The sequence below is a fragment of the Myotis nattereri genome (genome assembly GCF_964212035.1).
Source record: "Myotis nattereri genome assembly, chromosome: X".
Classification (NCBI taxonomy): domain Eukaryota; kingdom Metazoa; phylum Chordata; class Mammalia; order Chiroptera; family Vespertilionidae; genus Myotis; species Myotis nattereri.
The window spans coordinates 74614563-74633599 of NC_138078.1; positions in this window are offsets into that span (position 1 = coordinate 74614563).

Below are 19037 nucleotides of genomic sequence, written 5' to 3' on the forward strand. Positions count from 1 at the left end.
AAGGGCAGGAAATGTAGTAAGACTCTATTTACTTTTTTATCAAGTGTATCTTCCAAGATTCCAATCGTTTCTGGAAACTCTAATTGCGTATTTTAAGAATTTTACCACAATTTGTGAGTGTTCTTACAAGTATGTACTGGAACCATAAGGATTTCACCTAAGTAATACAAAAGACGCCAGAATCATTCGGCCTCAATTGTAAACATAAGGAGTATAGTCCTCACTTACAGCCTTTCTACAGAAATTTTGACCTGTATAATCAAGAATTCCTAATATTTGAAAGCAAATTCAAGTGAAAACGCTCCCTAAAGTGCCCGGAGTTGTAAATATTATCAGTTTTCTGGTCATTTCACGGCTTTCCACTGGTAATGTCTGTGATTACAAACGGCAGGAAATGTAGTAAGAATCTATTTACTTTTATTTCAAGTGTATCTTCCAAGTTTTTAATCCTTTCTGGAAACTCTAATTGCGTATTTTAAGAGTATTACCACAATTAGAGAGTGTTCTTACAAGTCTGTACTAGAACCGAAAGGATTTCACCTGAGTCATACAAAAGAGGCCAGAATAATTCGGAATCAATTGTAAACATAAGCAGAATAGTCCTCACTTACAGGCTTTCTACACCAATTTTAAGCTGTATAAACAAGAATTCCTAATATTTGAAAGCAAATTCAAGTGAAAACGCTCCCTAAAGTGCCCGGAGTTGTAAATATTATCATTTTTCTGGTCATTTCACGGCTTTCCACTGGTAATGTCTTTGATTAAAAACGGCAGAAAATGTAGTAAGAATCCATTTACTTTTATTTCAAGTGTATCTTCCAAGTTTTTAATCATTTCTGGAAACTCTAATTGTGTATTTTAAAGTTTTAGCACAATTAGTGTTCTTACAATTATGTACTGGGACCATATGGATTTCACCTGAGTCATACCAAAGACGCCAGAATAATTCCCCCTCAATTGTAAACATAAGCAGTATAGTCCTCACTTACAGACTTTCTACACAAAGTTTAAGCTGTATAAACAAGAATTCCTAATGTTTTAAAGAAAATTCCAGTGAAAACGCTCCCTAAAGTCCCCGGAGTTGTAAATATTATCAGTTTTCTGGTCCTTTCACGGCTTCCCACAGGTAATGTCTGTGAGTAAAAACGGCAGGAAATGTAGTAAGACTCTATTTACTTTTATATCAAGTGTATCTTCCAAGTTTCCAATCGTTTCTGGAAACTCTAATTGCGTATTTTAAGAGTTTTACCACACTAAGTGAGTTTTCTTACAAGTATGTACTGGAAACAGAAGGATTTTAAGTGAGTCATAAAAAACACCCCAGAGAAATTAGGCTTCACTTGAAAACATAAGCAGTATAGTCCTCACTTAGAGGCTTTCTACAGAAATTTTAAGCCGTATAAACAAGAATTCCTAATATTTGAACGCAAATTCCAGTGAAAACGCTCCCTAAAGTCCCCGGAGTTGTAAATATTATCAGTTTTCTGGTCATTTCACGGCTTTCCACTGGTAATGTCTGTGATTACAAACGGCAGGAAATGTAGTAAGAATCTCTTTACTTTTATTTCAAGTGTATCTTCCAAGTTTTTAATCCTTTCTGGAAACTCTAATTGCGTATTTTAAGAGTATTACCACAATTAGAGAGTGTTCTTACAAGTCTGTACTAGAACCGAAATGATTTCACCTGAGTCATACAAAAGAGGCCAGAATAATTCGGTATCAATTGTAAACATAAGCAGAATAGTCCTCACTTACAGGCTTTCTTCGCCAATTTTAAGCTGTATAAACAAGAATTCCTAATATTTGAAAGCAAATTCAAGTGAAAACGCTCCCTAAAGTGCCCGGAGTTGTAAATATTATCAGTTTTCTGGTCATTTCACGGCTTTCCACTGGTAATGTCTTTGATTAAAAACGGCAGGAAATGTAGTAAGAATCCATTTACTTTTATTTCAAGTGTATCTTCCAAGTTTTTAATCATTTCTGGAAACTCTAATTGCGTATTTTAATGTTTTACCACAATTAGTGTTCTTACAAGTATGTACTGGGACCATAGGGATTTCACCTGAGTCATACCAAAGACGCCAGAATAATTCCCCCTCAATTGTAAACATAAGCAGTATAGTCCTCACTTACAGGCTTTCTACACAAATTTTAAGCTCTATAAACAAGAATTCCTAATGTTTTAAAGCAAATTCCAGTGAAAACGCTCCCTAAAGTCCCCGGAGTTGTAAATATTATCAGTTTTCTGGTCCTTTCACGGCTTCCCACAGGTAATGTCTGTGATGAAAAATGGCAGGAAATGTAGTAAGACTCTATTTACTTTTTTATCAAGTGTATCTTCCAAGATTCCAATCGTTTCTGAAAAATCTAATTGCGTATTTTAAGAGTTTTACCACAATAAGTGAGTTTTCTTACAAGTATGTACTGGAAACAGAAGGATTTTAAGTGAGTCATACAAAACGCGCCAGAGAAATTAGGCTTCACTTGAAAACATAAGCAGTATAGTCCTCACTTAGAGGCTTTCTACAGAAATTTTAAGCCGTATAAACAAGAATTCCAAATATTTGAACGCAAATTCCAGTGAAAACGCTCCCTAAAGTCCCCGGAGTTGTAAATATTATCAGTTTTCTGGTCATTTCACGGCTTCCCACAGGTAATGTCTGTGATTGAAAATGGCAGGAAATGTAGTAAGAATCTATTCACTTTTATATCAAGTGTATCTTCCAAGTTTCCAATCGTTTCTGGAAACTCTAATTGCGTATTTTAAGAGTTTTACCACATTTTGTGAGTGTTCTTACAAGTATGTACTGGAACCATAAGGATTTCACCTGAGTCATACAAAAGACGCCAGAATCATTCGGCCTCAATTGTAAACATAAGGAGTATAGTCCTCACTTACAGCCTTTCTACACTAATTTTGACCTGTATAATCAAGAATTCCTAATATTTGAAAGCAAATTCATGTGAAAATGCTCCCTAAAGTGCCCGGAGTTGTAAATATTATCAGTTTTCTGGTCATTTCACGGCTTCCCACTGGTAATGTCTGTGATTAAAAATGGCAGGAAATGTAGTAAGAACCTATTCACTTTTATATCAAGTGTATCTTCCAAGTTTCCAATCATTTCTGGGAACTCTAATTGCGTATTTTAAGAGTTTTACCACAATTTGTGAGTGTTTTTACAAGTATGTACTGGAACCATAAGGATTTCACCTAAGTTATACAAAAGACGCCAGAATCATTCGGCCTCAATTGTAAACATAAGGAGTATAGTCCTCACTTACAGCCTTTCGAAACAAATTTTGACCTTTATAATCAAGAATTCCTAATAATTGAAAGCAAATTCAAGTGAAAACGCTCCCTAAAGTGCCCGGAGTTGTAAATATTATCAGTTTTCTGGTAATTTCAAGGCTTTCCACTGGAAATGTCTGTGATTACAAACGGCAGGAAATTTAGTAAGAATCTATTTACTTTTATTTCAAGTGTATCTTCCAAGTTTTTAATCCTTTCGGGAAACTCTAGTTGCGTATTTTAAGAGTATTACCACAATTAGAGAGTGTTCTTACAAGTCTGTACTAGAACCGAAAGGATTTCACCTGAGTCATACAAAAGAGGCCAGAATAATTCGGAATCAATTGTAAACATAAGCAGAATAGTCCTCACTTACAGGCTTTCTACACCAATTTTAAGCTGTATAAACAAGAATTCCTAATATTTGAAAGCAAATTCAAGTGAAAACGCTCCCTTAAGTGCCCGGAGTTGTAAATATTATCAGTTTTCTGGTCATTTCACTGCTTTCCACTGGTAATGTCTTTGATTAAAAACGGCAGGAAATGTAGTAAGAATCCATTTACTTTTATTTCAAGTGTATCTTCCAAGTTTTGAATCATTTCTGGAAACTCTAATTGCGTATTTTAATGTTTTACCACAATTAGTGTTCTTACAAGTATGTACTGGGACCATAGGGATTTCACCTGAGTCATACCAAAGACGCCAGAATAATTCCCCCTCAATTGTAAACATAAGCAGTATAGTCCTCACTTACAGGCTTTCTACACAAATTTTAAGCTCTATAAACAAGAATTCCTAATGTTTTAAAGCAAATTCCAGTGAAAACGCTCCCTAAAGTCCCCGGAGTTGTAAATATTATCAGTTTTCTGGTCCTTTCACGGCTTCCCACAGGTAATGTCTGTGATGAAAAATGGCAGGAAATGTAGTAAGACTCTATTTACTTTTTTATCAAGTGTATCTTCCAAGATTCCAATCGTTTCTGAAAAATCTAATTGCGTATTTTAAGAGTTTTACCACAATAAGTGAGTTTTCTTACAAGTATGTACTGGAAACAGAAGGATTTTAAGTGAGTCATACAAAACACGCCAGAGAAATTAGGCTTCACTTGAAAACATCAGCAGTATAGTCCTCACTTAGAGGCTTTCTACAGAAATTTTAAGCCGTATAAACAAGAATTCCAAATATTTGAACGCAAATTCCAGTGAAAACGCTCCCTAAAGTCCCCGGAGTTGTAAATATTATCAGTTTTCTGGTCATTTCACGGCTTTCCACTGGTAATGTCTTTGATTAAAAACGGCAGAAAATGTAGTAAGAATCCATTTACTTTTATTTCAAGTGTATCTTCCAAGTTTTTAATCATTTCTGGAAACTCTAATTGTGTATTTTAAAGTTTTAGCACAATTAGTGTTCTTACAATTATGTACTGGGACCATATGGATTTCACCTGAGTCATACCAAAGACGCCATAATAATTCCCCCTCAATTGTAAACATAAGCAGTATAGTCCTCACTTACAGGCTTTCTACACAAATTTTAAGCTGTATAAACAAGAATTCCTAATGTTTTAAAGCAAATTCCAGTGAAAACGCTCCCTAAAGTCCCCGGAGTTGTAAATATTATCAGTTTTCTGGTCCTTTCACGGCTTCCCTCAGGTAATGTCTGTGAGTAAAAACGGCAGGAAATGTAGTAAGACTCTATTTACTTTTATATCAAGTGTATCTTCCAAGTTTCCAATCGTTTCTGGAAACTCTAATTGCGTATTTTAAGAGTTTTACCACACTAAGTGAGTTTTCTTACAAGTATGTACTGGAAACAGAAGGATTTTAAGTGAGTCATAAAAAACACCCCAGAGAAATTAGGCTTCACTTGAAAACATAAGCAGTATAGTCCTCACTTAGAGGCTTTCTACAGAAATTTTAAGCCGTATAAACAAGAATTCCTAATATTTGAACGCAAATTCCAGTGAAAACGCTCCCTAAAGTCCCCGGAGTTGTAAATATTATCAGTTTTCTGGTCATTTCACGGCTTTCCACTGGTAATGTCTGTGATTACAAACGGCAGGAAATGTAGTAAGAATCTCTTTACTTTTATTTCAAGTGTATCTTCCAAGTTTTTAATCCTTTCTGGAAACTCTAATTGCGTATTTTAAGAGTATTACCACAATTAGAGAGTGTTCTTACAAGTCTGTACTAGAACCGAAATGATTTCACCTGAGTCATACAAAAGAGGCCAGAATAATTCGGTATCAATTGTAAACATAAGCAGAATAGTCCTCACTTACAGGCTTTCTTCGCCAATTTTAAGCTGTATAAACAAGAATTCCTAATATTTGAAAGCAAATTCAAGTGAAAACGCTCCCTAAAGTGCCCGGAGTTGTAAATATTATCAGTTTTCTGGTCATTTCACGGCTTTCCACTGGTAATGTCTTTGATTAAAAACGGCAGGAAATGTAGTAAGAATCCATTTACTTTTATTTCAAGTGTATCTTCCAAGTTTTTAATCATTTCTGGAAACTCTAATTGCGTATTTTAATGTTTTACCACAATTAGTGTTCTTACAAGTATGTACTGGGACCATAGGGATTTCACCTGAGTCATACCAAAGACGCCAGAATAATTCCCCCTCAATTGTAAACATAAGCAGTATAGTCCTCACTTACAGGCTTTCTACACAAATTTTAAGCTCTATAAACAAGAATTCCTAATGTTTTAAAGCAAATTCCAGTGAAAACGCTCCCTAAAGTCCCCGGAGTTGTAAATATTATCAGTTTTCTGGTCCTTTCACGGCTTCCCACAGGTAATGTCTGTGATGAAAAATGGCAGGAAATGTAGTAAGACTCTATTTACTTTTTTATCAAGTGTATCTTCCAAGATTCCAATCGTTTCTGAAAAATCTAATTGCGTATTTTAAGAGTTTTACCACAATAAGTGAGTTTTCTTACAAGTATGTACTGGAAACAGAAGGATTTTAAGTGAGTCATACAAAACACGCCAGAGAAATTAGGCTTCACTTGAAAACATAAGCAGTATAGTCCTCACTTAGAGGCTTTCTACAGAAATTTTAAGCCGTATAAACAAGAATTCCAAATATTTGAACGCAAATTCCAGTGAAAACGCTCCCTAAAGTCCCCGGAGTTGTAAATATTATCAGTTTTCTGGTCATTTCACGGCTTCCCACTGGTAATGTCTGTGATTGAAAATGGCAGGAAATGTAGTAAGAATCTATTCACTTTTATATCAAGTGTATCTTCCAAGTTTCCAATCGTTTCTGGAAACTCTAATTGCGTATTTTAAGAGTTTTACCACATTTTGTGAGTGTTCTTACAAGTATGTACTGGAACCATAAGGATTTCACCTGAGTCATACAAAAGACGCCAGAATCATTCGGCCTCAATTGTAAACATAAGGAGTATAGTCCTCACTTACAGCCTTTCTACACTAATTTTGACCTGTATAATCAAGAATTCCTAATATTTGAAAGCAAATTCATGTGAAAATGCTCCCTAAAGTGCCCGGAGTTGTAAATATTATCAGTTTTCTGGTCATTTCACGGCTTCCCACTGGTAATGTCTGTGATTAAAAATGGCAGGAAATGTAGTAAGAACCTATTCACTTTTATATCAAGTGTATCTTCCAAGTTTCCAATCATTTCTGTGAACTCTAATTGCGTATTTTAAGAGTTTTACCACAATTTGTGAGTGTTTTTACAAGTATGTACTGGAACCATAAGGATTTCACCTAAGTTATACAAAAGACGCCAGAATCATTCGGCCTCAATTGTAAACATAAGGAGTATAGTCCTCACTTACAGCCTTTCGAAACAAATTTTGACCTTTATAATCAAGAATTCCTAATAATTGAAAGCAAATTCAAGTGAAAACGCTCCCTAAAGTGCCCGGAGTTGTAAATATTATCAGTTTTCTGGTAATTTCACGGCTTTCCACTGGAAATGTCTGTGATTACAAACGGCAGGAAATTTAGTAAGAATCTATTTACTTTTATTTCAAGTGTATCTTCCAAGTTTTTAATCCTTTCGGGAAACTCTAGTTGCGTATTTTAAGAGTATTACCACAATTAGAGAGTGTTCTTACAAGTCTGTACTAGAACCGAAAGGATTTCACCTGAGTCATACAAAAGAGGCCAGAATAATTCGGAATCAATTGTAAACATAAGCAGAATAGTCCTCACTTACAGGCTTTCTACACCAATTTTAAGCTGTATAAACAAGAATTCCTAATATTTGAAAGCAAATTCAAGTGAAAACGCTCCCTTAAGTGCCCGGAGTTGTAAATATTATCAGTTTTCTGGTCATTTCACTGCTTTCCACTGGTAATGTCTTTGATTAAAAACGGCAGGAAATGTAGTAAGAATCCATTTACTTTTATTTCAAGTGTATCTTCCAAGTTTTGAATCATTTCTGGAAACTCTAATTGCGTATTTTAATGTTTTACCACAATTAGTGTTCTTACAAGTATGTACTGGGACCATAGGGATTTCACCTGAGTCATACCAAAGACGCCAGAATAATTCCCCCTCAATTGTAAACATAAGCTGTATAGTCCTCACTTACAGGCTTTCTACACAAATTTTAAGCTCTATAAACAAGAATTCCTAATGTTTTAAAGCAAATTCCAGTGAAAACGCTCCCTAAAGTCCCCGGAGTTGTAAATATTATCAGTTTTCTGGTCCTTTCACGGCTTCCCACAGGTAATGTCTGTGATGAAAAATGGCAGGAAATGTAGTAAGACTCTATTTACTTTTTTATCAAGTGTATCTTCCAAGATTCCAATCGTTTCTGGAAACTCTAATTGCGTATTTTAAGAGTTTTACCACACTAAGTGAGTTTTCTTACAAGTATGTACTGGAAACAGAAGGATTTTAAGTGAGTCATAAAAAACACCCCAGAGAAATTAGGCTTCACTTGAAAACATAAGCAGTATAGTCCTCACTTAGAGGCTTTCTACAGAAATTTTAAGCCGTATAAACAAGAATTCCTAATATTTGAACGCAAATTCCAGTGAAAACGCTCCCTAAAGTCCCCGGAGTTGTAAATATTATCAGTTTTCTGGTCATTTCACGGCTTTCCACTGGTAATGTCTGTGATTACAAACGGCAGGAAATGTAGTAAGAATCTATTTACTTTTATTTCAAGTGTATCTTCCAAGTTTTTAATCCTTTCTGGAAACTCTAATTGCGTATTTTAAGAGTATTACCACAATTAGAGAGTGTTCTTACAAGTCTGTACTAGAACCGAAATGATTTCACCTGAGTCATACAAAAGAGGCCAGAATAATTCGGTATCAATTGTAAACATAAGCAGAATAGTCCTCACTTACAGGCTTTCTTCGCCAATTTTAAGCTGTATAAACAAGAATTCCTAATATTTGAAAGCAAATTCAAGTGAAATCGCTCCCTAAAGTGCCCGGAGTTGTAAATATTATCAGTTTTCTGGTCATTTCACGGCTTTCCACTGGTAATGTCTTTGATTAAAAACGGCAGGAAAGGTAGTAAGAATCCATTTACTTTTATTTCAAGTGTATCTTCCAAGTTTTTAATCATTTCTGGAAACTCTAATTGCGTATTTTAATATTTTACCACAATTAGTGTTCTTACAAGTATTTACTGGGACCATAGGGATTTCACCTGAGTCATACCAAAGACGCCAGAATTATTCCCCCTCAATTGTAAACATAAGCAGTATAGTCCTCACTTACAGGCTTTCTACACAAATTTTAAGCTCTATAAACAAGAATTCCTAATGTTTTAAAGCAAATTCCAGTGAAAACGCTCCCTAAAGTCCCCGGAGATGTAAATATTATCAGTTTTCTGGTCATTTCACGGCTTCCCACTGGTAATGTCTGTGATTGAAAATGGCAGGAAATGTAGTAAGAATCTATTCACTTTTATATCAAGTGTATCTTCCAAGTTTCCAATCGTTTCTGGAAACTCTAATTGCGTATTTTAAGAGTTTTACCACATTTTGTGAGTGTTCTTACAAGTATGTACTGGAACCATAAGGATTTCACCTGAGTCATACAAAAGACGCCAGAATCATTCGGCCTCAATTGTAAACATAAGGAGTATAGTCCTCACTTACAGCCTTTCTACACTAATTTTGACCTGTATAATCAAGAATTCCTAATATTTGAAAGCAAATTCATGTCAAAATGCTCCCTTAGGTGCCCGGAGTTGTAAATATTATCAGTTTTCTGGTCATTTCACGGCTTCCCACTGGTAATGTCTGTGATTAAAAATGGCAGGAAATGTAGTAAGAACCTATTCACTTTTATATCAAGTGTATCTTCCAAGTTTCCAATCATTTCTGGGAACTCTAATTGCGTATTTTAAGAGTTTTACCACAATTTGTGAGTGTTTTTACAAGTATGTACTGGAACCATAAGGATTTCACCTAAGTTATACAAAAGACGCCAGAATCATTCGGCCTCAATTGTAAACATAAGGAGTATAGTCCTCACTTACAGCCTTTCGAAACAAATTTTGACCTTTATAATCAAGAATTCCTAATAATTGAAAGCAAATTCAAGTGAAAACGCTCCCTAAAGTGCCCGGAGTTGTAAATATTATCAGTTTTCTGGTAATTTCACGGCTTTCCACTGGAAATGTCTGTGATTACAAACGGCAGGAAATTTAGTAAGAATCTATTTACTTTTATTTCAAGTGTATCTTCCAAGTTTTTAATCCTTTCGGGAAACTCTAGTTGCGTATTTTAAGAGTATTACCACAATTAGAGAGTGTTCTTACAAGTCTGTACTAGAACCGAAAGGATTTCACCTGAGTCATACAAAAGAGGCCAGAATAATTCGGAATCAATTGTAAACATAAGCAGAATAGTCCTCACTTACAGGCTTTCTACACCAATTTTAAGCTGTATAAACAAGAATTCCTAATATTTGAAAGCAAATTCAAGTGAAAACGCTCCCTTAAGTGCCCGGAGTTGTAAATATTATAAGTTTTCTGGTCATTTCACGGCTTCCCACTGGTAATGTCTGTGATTAAAAATGGCAGGAAATGTAGTAAGAACCTATTCACTTTTATATCAAGTGTATCTTCCAAGTTTCCAATTGTTTCTGGAAACTAATTGCGTATTTTAAGAGTTTTACCACAATTTGTGAGTGTTCTTACAAGTATGTACTGGAACCATAAGGATTTCACTTAAGTAATACAAAAGACGCCAGTATCATTCGGCCTCAATTGTAAACATAAGGAGTATAGTCCTCACTTACAGCCTTTCTACACAAATTTTGACCTTTATAATCAAGAATTCCTAATAATTGAACGCAAATTCAAGTGAAAACGCTCCCTAAAGTGCCCGGAGTTGTAAATATTATCAGTTTTCTGGTCATTTCACGGCTTTCCACTGGTAATGTCTGTGATTACAAACGGCAGGAAATGTAGTAAGAATCCATTTACTTTTATTTCAAGTGTATCTTCCAAGTTTTTAATCATTTCTGGAAACTCTAATTGCGTATTTTAATGTTTTACCACAATTAGTGTTCTTACAAGTATGTACTGGGACCATAGGGATTTCACCGGAGTCATACCAAAGACGCCAGAATAATTCCCCCTCAATTGTAAACATAAGCAGTATAGTCCTCACTTACAGGCTTTCTACACAAATTTTAAGCTCTATAAACAAGAATTCCTAATGTTTTAAAGCAAATTCCAGTGAAAACGCTCCCTAAAGTCCCCGGAGTTGTAAATATTATCAGTTTTCTGGTCCTTTCACGGCTTCCCACAGGTAATGTCTGTGATGAAAAATGGCAGGAAATGTAGTAAGACTCTATTTACTTTTATATCAAGTGTATCTTCCAAGTTTCCAATCGTTTCTGAAAAATCTAATTGCGTATTTTAAGAGTTTTACCACAATAAGTTTTCTTACAAGTATGTACTGGAAACAGAAGGATTTCACCTGAGTCATACAAAAGACGCCAGAATCATTCGGCCTCAATTGTAAACATAAGGAGTATAGTCCTCACAAATTTCTACACAAATTTTGACCTGTATAATCAAGAATTCCTAATATTTGAAAGCAAATTCATGTGAAAATGCTCCCTAAAGTGCCCGGAGTTTTAAATATTATCAGTTTTCTGGTTATTTCACGACTTTCCACTGGTAATGTCTGTGATTACAAACGGCAGGAAATGTAGTAAGAATCTATTTACTTTTATATCAAGTGTATCTTCCAAGTTTGCAATCGTTTCTGGAAACTCTAATTGCGTATTTTAAGAGTTTTACCACAATAAGTGAGTTTTCTTACAAGTATGTACTGGAAACAGAAGGATTTTAAGTGAGTCATAAAAAACACCCCAGAGAAATTAGGCTTCACTTGAAAACATAAGCAGTATAGTCCTCACTTAGAGGCTTTCTACAGAAATTTTAAGCCGTATAAACAAGAATTCCTAATATTTGAACACGAATTCCTAATATTTGAACGCAAATTTCAGTGAAAACGCTCCCTAAAGTCCCCGGAGTTGTAAATATTATCAGTTTTCTGGTCATTTCACGGCTTTCCGCTGGAAATGTCTGTGAATACAAACGGCAGGAAATTTAGTAAGAATCTATTTACTTTTATTTCAAGTGTATCTTCCAAGTTTTTAATCCTTTCTGGAAACTCTAATTGCGTATTTTAAGAGTATTACCACAATTAGAGAGTGTTCTTACAAGTCTGTACTAGAACCGAAAGGATTTCACCTGAGTCATACAAAAGAGGCCAGAAAATTAGGTATCAATTGTAAACATAAGCAGAATAGTCCTCACTTACAGGCTTTCTTCACCAATTTTAAGCTGTATAAACAAGAATTCCTAATATTTGAAAGCAAATTCAAGTGAAAACGCTCCCTAAAGTGCCCGGAGTTGAAAATATTATCAGTTTTCTGGTCCTTTCACGGCTTCCCACAGGTAATGTCTGTGATGAAAAATGGCAGGAAATGTAGTAAGACTCTATTTACTTTTATATCAAGTGTATCTTCCAAGTTTCCAATCGTTTCTGAAAAATCTAATTGCGTATTTTAAGAGTTTTACCACAATAAGTTTTCTTACAAGTATGTACTGGAAACAGAAGGATTTTAAGTGAGTCATACAAAACACTCCAGAGTAATTAGGCTTCACTTGAAAACCTAAGCAGTATAGTCCTCACTTAGAGCCTTTCTACAGAAATTTTAAGCCGTATAAAAAAGAATTCCTAATATTTGAACGCAAATTCCAGTGAAAACGCTCCCGAAAATCCCCGGAGTTGTAAATATTATCAGTTTTCTGGTCATTTCACGGCTTCCCACAGGTAATGTCTGTGATTAAAAAGGGCAGGAAATGTAGTAAGACTCTATTTCCTTTTTTATCAAGTGTATCTTCCAAGATTCCAATCGTTTCTGGAAACTCTAATTGCGTATTTTAAGAATTTTACCACAATTTGTGAGTGTTCTTACAAGTATGTACTGGAACCATAAGGATTTCACCTGAGTCATACAAAAGACGCCAGAATCATTCGGCCTCAAATGTAAACATAAGGAGTATAGTCCTCACTTACAGCCTTTCTACACTAATTTTGACCTGTATAATCAAGAATTCCTAATATTTGAAAGCAAATTCATGTGAAAATGCTCCCTAAAGTGCCCGGAGTTGTAAATATTATCAATTTTCTGGTCATTTTACGGCTTCCCACTGGTAATGTCCGTGATTAAAAATGGCAGGAAATGTAGTAAGAACCTATTCACTTTTATATCAAGTGTATCTTCCAAGTTTCCAATCATTTCTGGGAACTCTAATTGCGTATTTTAAGAGTTTTACCACAATTTGTGAGTGTTTTTACAAGTATGTACTGGAACCATAAGGATTTCACCTAAGTTATACAAAAGACGCCAGAATCATTCGGCCTCAATTGTAAACATAAGGAGTATAGTCCTCACTTACAGCCTTTCGAAACAAATTTTGACCTTTATAATCAAGAATTCCTAATAATTGAAAGCAAATTCAAGTGAAAACGCTCCCTAAAGTGCCCGGAGTTGTAAATATTATCAGTTTTCTGGTCATTTCACGGCTTTCCACTGGAAATGTCTGTGATTACAAACGGCAGGAAATTTAGTAAGAATCTATTTACTTTTATTTCAAGTGTATCTTCCAAGTTTTTAATCCTTTCGGGAAACTCTAGTTGCGTATTGTAAGAGTATTACCACAATTAGAGAGTGTTCTTACAAGTCTGTACTAGAACCGTAAGGATTACACCTGAGTCATAAAAAAGAGGCCAGAATAATTCTTCCTCAATTGTAAAAATAAGCAGAATAGTCCTCACTTACAGGCTTTCTACACCAATTTAAGCTGTATAAATAAGAATTCCTAATATTTGAAAGCAAATTTAAGTGAAAACTCTCCCTAAAGTGCCCGGAGTTGTAAATATTATCAGTTTTCTGGTCATTTCACGGCTTTCCACTGGTAATGTCTTTGATTAAAAACGGCAGGAAATGTAGTAAGAATCCATTTACTTTTATTTCAAGTGTATCTTCCAAGTTTTTAATCATTTCTGGAAACTCTCATTGTGTATTTTAAAGTTTTACCACAATTATTGTTCTTACAATTATGTACTGGGACCATACGGATTTCACCTGAGTCATACCAAAGACGCCAGAATAATTCCCCCTCAATTGTAAACATAAGCAGTATAGTCCTCACTTACAGGCTTTTTACACAAATTTTAAGCTGTATAAACAAGAATTCCTAATGTTTTAAAGCAAATTCCAGTGAAAACGCTCCCTAAAGTCCCCGGAGTTGTAAATATTATCAGTTTTCTGGTCCTTTCACGCCTTCCCACAGGTAATGTCTGTGATTAAAAACGGCAGGAAATGTAGTAAGACTCTATTTACTTTCATATCAAGTGTATCTTCCAAGTTTCCAATAGTTTCTGGAAACTCTAATTGCGTATTTTAAGAGTTTTACCACATTTTGTGAGTGTTCTTACATGTATGTACTGGAACCATAAGGATTTCACCTAAGTAATACAAAAGACGCCAGAATCATTCGGCCTCAATTGTAAACATAAGGAGTATAGTCCTCACTTACAGCCTTTCTACAGAAATTTTGACCTGTATAATCAAGAATTCCTAATATTTGAAAGCAAATTCAAGTGAAAACGCTCCCTAAAGTGCCCGGAGTTGTAAATATTATCAGTTTTCTGGTCATTTCACGGCTTTCCACTGGTAATGTCTGTGATTACAAACGGCAGGAAATGTAGTAAGAATCTATTTACTTTTATTTCAAGTGTATGTTCCAAGTTTTTAATCCTTTCTGGAAACTCTAATTGCGTATTTTAAGAGTATTACCACAATTAGAGAGTGTTCTTACAAGTCTGTACTAGAACCGAAAGGATTTCACCTGAGTCATACAAAAGAGGCCAGAATAATTCAGAATCAATTGTAAACATAAGCAGAATAGTCCTCACTTACAGGCTTTCTACACCAATTTTAAGCTGTATAAACAAGAATTCCTAATATTTGAAAGCAAATTCAAGTGAAAACGCTCCCTTAAGTGCCCGGAGTTTTAAATATTATCAGTTTTCTGGTCATTTCACGGCTTTCCACTGGTAATGTCTTTGATTAAAAACGGCAGGAAATGTAGTAAGAATCCATTTACTTTTATTTCAAGTGTATCTTCCAAGTTTTTAATCATTTCTGGAAACTCTAATTGCGTATTTTAATGTTTTACCACAATTAGTGTTCTTACAAGTATGTACTGGGACCATAGGGATTTCACCTGAGTCATACCAAAGACGCCAGAATAATTCCCCCTCAATTGTAAACATAAGCAGTATAGTCCTCACTTACAGGCTTTCTACACAAATTTTAAGCTGTATAAACAAGAATTCCTAATGTTTTAAAGCAAATTCCAGTGAAAACGCTCCCTAAAGTGCCCGGAGTTGTAAATATTATCAGTTTTCTGGTCCTTTCACGGCTTCCCACAGGTAATGTCTGTGATGAAAAATGGCAGGAAATGTAGTAAGACTCTATTTACTTTTTTATCAAGTGTATCTTCCAAGATTCCAATCGTTTCTGAAAAATCTAATTGCGTATTTTAAGAGTTTTACCACAATAAGTTTTCTTACAAGTATGTACTGGAAACAGAAGGATTTTAAGTGAGTCCTACAAAACACTCCAGAGGAATTAGGCTTCACTTGAAAACATAAGCAGTATAGTCCTCACTTACAGGCTTTCTACAGAAATTTTAAGCCGTATAAACAAGAATTCCTAATATTTGAACGCAAATTCCAGTGAAAACTCTCCTGAAAATCCCCGGAGTTGTAAATATTATCAGTTTTCTGGTCATTTCACGGCTTCCCACAGGTAATGTCTGTGATTAAAAAGGGCAGGAAATGTAGTAAGACTCTATTTACTTTTTTATCAAGTGTATCTTCCAAGATTCCAATCGTTTCTGGAAACTCTAATTGCGTATTTTAAGAATTTTACCACAATTTGTGAGTGTTCTTACAAGTATGTACTGGAACCATAAGGATTTCACCTAAGTAATACAAAAGACGCCAGAATCATTCGGCCTCAATTGTAAACATAAGGAGTATTGTCCTCACTTACAGCCTTTCTACAGAAATTTTGACCTGTATAATCAAGAATTCCTAATATTTGAAAGCAAATTCAAGTGAAAACGCTCCCTAAAGTGCCCGGAGTTGTAAATATTATCAGTTTTCTGGTCATTTCACGGCTTTCCACTGGTAATGTCTGTGATTACAAACGGCAGGAAATGTAGTAAGAATCTATTTACTTTTATTTCAAGTGTATCTTCCAAGTTTTTAATCCTTTCTGGAAACTCTAATTGCGTATTTTAAGAGTATTACCACAATTAGAGAGTGTTCTTACAAGTCTGTACTAGAACCGAAAGGATTTCACCTGAGTCATACAAAAGAGGCCAGAATAATTCGGAATCAATTGTAAACATAAGCAGAATAGTCCTCACTTACAGGCTTTCTACACCAATTTTAAGCTGTATAAACAAGAATTCCTAATATTTGAAAGCAAATTCAAGTGAAAACGCTCCCTAAAGTGCCCGGAGTTGTAAATATTATCAGTTTTCTGGTCATTTCACGGCTTTCCACTGGTAATGTCTTTGATTAAAAACGGCAGAAAATGTAGTAAGAATCCATTTACTTTTATTTCAAGTGTATCTTCCAAGTTTTTAATCATTTCTGGAAACTCTAATTGTGTATTTTAAAGTTTTAGCACAATTAGTGTTCTTACAATTATGTACTGGGACCATATGGATTTCACCTGAGTCATACCAAAGACGCCAGAATAATTCCCCCTCAATTGTAAACATAAGCAGTATAGTCCTCACTTACAGACTTTCTACACAAAGTTTAAGCTGTATAAACAAGAATTCCTAATGTTTTAAAGAAAATTCCAGTGAAAACGCTCCCTAAAGTCCCCGGAGTTGTAAATATTATCAGTTTTCTGGTCCTTTCACGGCTTCCCACAGGTAATGTCTGTGAGTAAAAACGGCAGGAAATGTAGTAAGACTCTATTTACTTTTATATCAAGTGTATCTTCCAAGTTTCCAATCGTTTCTGGAAACTCTAATTGCGTATTTTAAGAGTTTTACCACACTAAGTGAGTTTTCTTACAAGTATGTACTGGAAACAGAAGGATTTTAAGTGAGTCATAAAAAACACCCCAGAGAAATTAGGCTTCACTTGAAAACATAAGCAGTATAGTCCTCACTTAGAGGCTTTCTACAGAAATTTTAAGCCGTATAAACAAGAATTCCTAATATTTGAACGCAAATTCCAGTGAAAACGCTCCCTAAAGTCCCCGGAGTTGTAAATATTATCAGTTTTCTGGTCATTTCACGGCTTTCCACTGGTAATGTCTGTGATTACAAACGGCAGGAAATGTAGTAAGAATCTATTTACTTTTATTTCAAGTGTATCTTCCAAGTTTTTAATCCTTTCTGGAAACTCTAATTGCGTATTTTAAGAGTATTACCACAATTAGAGAGTGTTCTTACAAGTCTGTACTAGAACCGAAATGATTTCACCTGAGTCATACAAAAGAGGCCAGAATAATTCGGTATCAATTGTAAACATAAGCAGAATAGTCCTCACTTACAGGCTTTCTTCGCCAATTTTAAGCTGTATAAACAAGAATTCCTAATATTTGAAAGCAAATTCAAGTGAAAACGCTCCCTAAAGTGCCCGGAGTTGTAAATATTATCAGTTTTCTGGTCATTTCACGGCTTTCCACTGGTAATGTCTTTGATTAAAAACGGCAGGAAAGGTAGTAAGAATCCATTTACTTTTATTTCAAGTGTATCTTCCAAGTTTTTAATCATTTCTGGAAACTCTAATTGCGTATTTTAATGTTTTACCACAATTAGTGTTCTTACAAGTATGTACTGGGACCATAGGGATTTCACCTGAGTCATACCAAAGACGCCAGAATAATTCCCCCTCAATTGTAAACATAAGCAGTATAGTCCTCACTTACAGGCTTTCTACACAAATTTTAAGCTCTATAAACAAGAATTCCTAATGTTTTAAAGCAAATTCCAGTGAAAACGCTCCCTAAAGTCCCCGGAGTTGTAAATATTATCAGTTTTCTGGTCCTTTCACGGCTTCCCACAGGTAATGTCGGTGATGAAAAATGGCAGGAAATGTAGTAAGACTCTATTTACTTTTTTATCAAGTGTATCTTCCAAGATTCCAATCGTTTCTGAAAAATCTAATTGCGTATTTTAAGAGTTTTACCACAATAAGTGAGTTTTCTTACAAGTATGTACTGGAAACAGAAGGATTTTAAGTGAGTCATACAAAACACGCCAGAGAAATTAGGCTTCACTTGAAAACATAAGCAGTATAGTCCTCACTTAGAGGCTTTCTACAGAAATTTTAAGCCGTATAAACAAGAATTCCAAATATTTGAACGCAAATTCCAGTTAAAACGCTCCTGAAAATCCCCGGAGTTGTAAATATTATCAGTTTTCTGGTCATTTCACGGCTTCCCACAGGTAATGTCTGTGATTAAAAAGGGCAGGAAATGTAGTAAGACTCTATTTTCTTTTTTATCAAGTGTATCTTCCAAGATTCCAATCGTTTCTGGAAACTCTAATTGCGTATTTTAAGAATTTTACCACAATTTGTGAGTGTTCTTACAAGTATGTACTGGAACCATAAGGATTTCACCTAAGTAATACAAAAGACGCCAGAATCATTCGGCCTCAATTGTAAACATAAGGAGTATTGTCCTCACTTACAGCCTTTCTACAGAAATTTTGACCTGTATAATCAAGAATTCCTAATATTTGAAAGCAAATTCAAGTGAAAACGCTCCCTAAAGTGCCCGGAGTTGTAAATATTATCAGTTTTCTGGTCATTTCACGGCTTTCCACTGGTAATGTCTTTGATTAAAAACGGCAGGAAATGTAGTAAGAATCCATTTACTTTTATTTCAAGTGTATCTTCCAAGTTTTTAATCATTTATGGAAACTCTAATTGCGTATTTTAATGTTTTACCACAATTAGTGTTCTTACAAGTATGTACTGGGACCATAGGGATTTCACCTGAGTCATACCAAAGACGCCAGAATAATTCCCCCTCAATTGTAAACATAAGCAGTATAGTCCTCACTTACAGGCTTTCTACACAAATTTTAAGCTCTATAAACAAGAATTCCTAATGTTTTAAAGCAAATTCCAGTGAAAACGCTCCCTAAAGTCCCCGGAGTTGTAAATATTATCA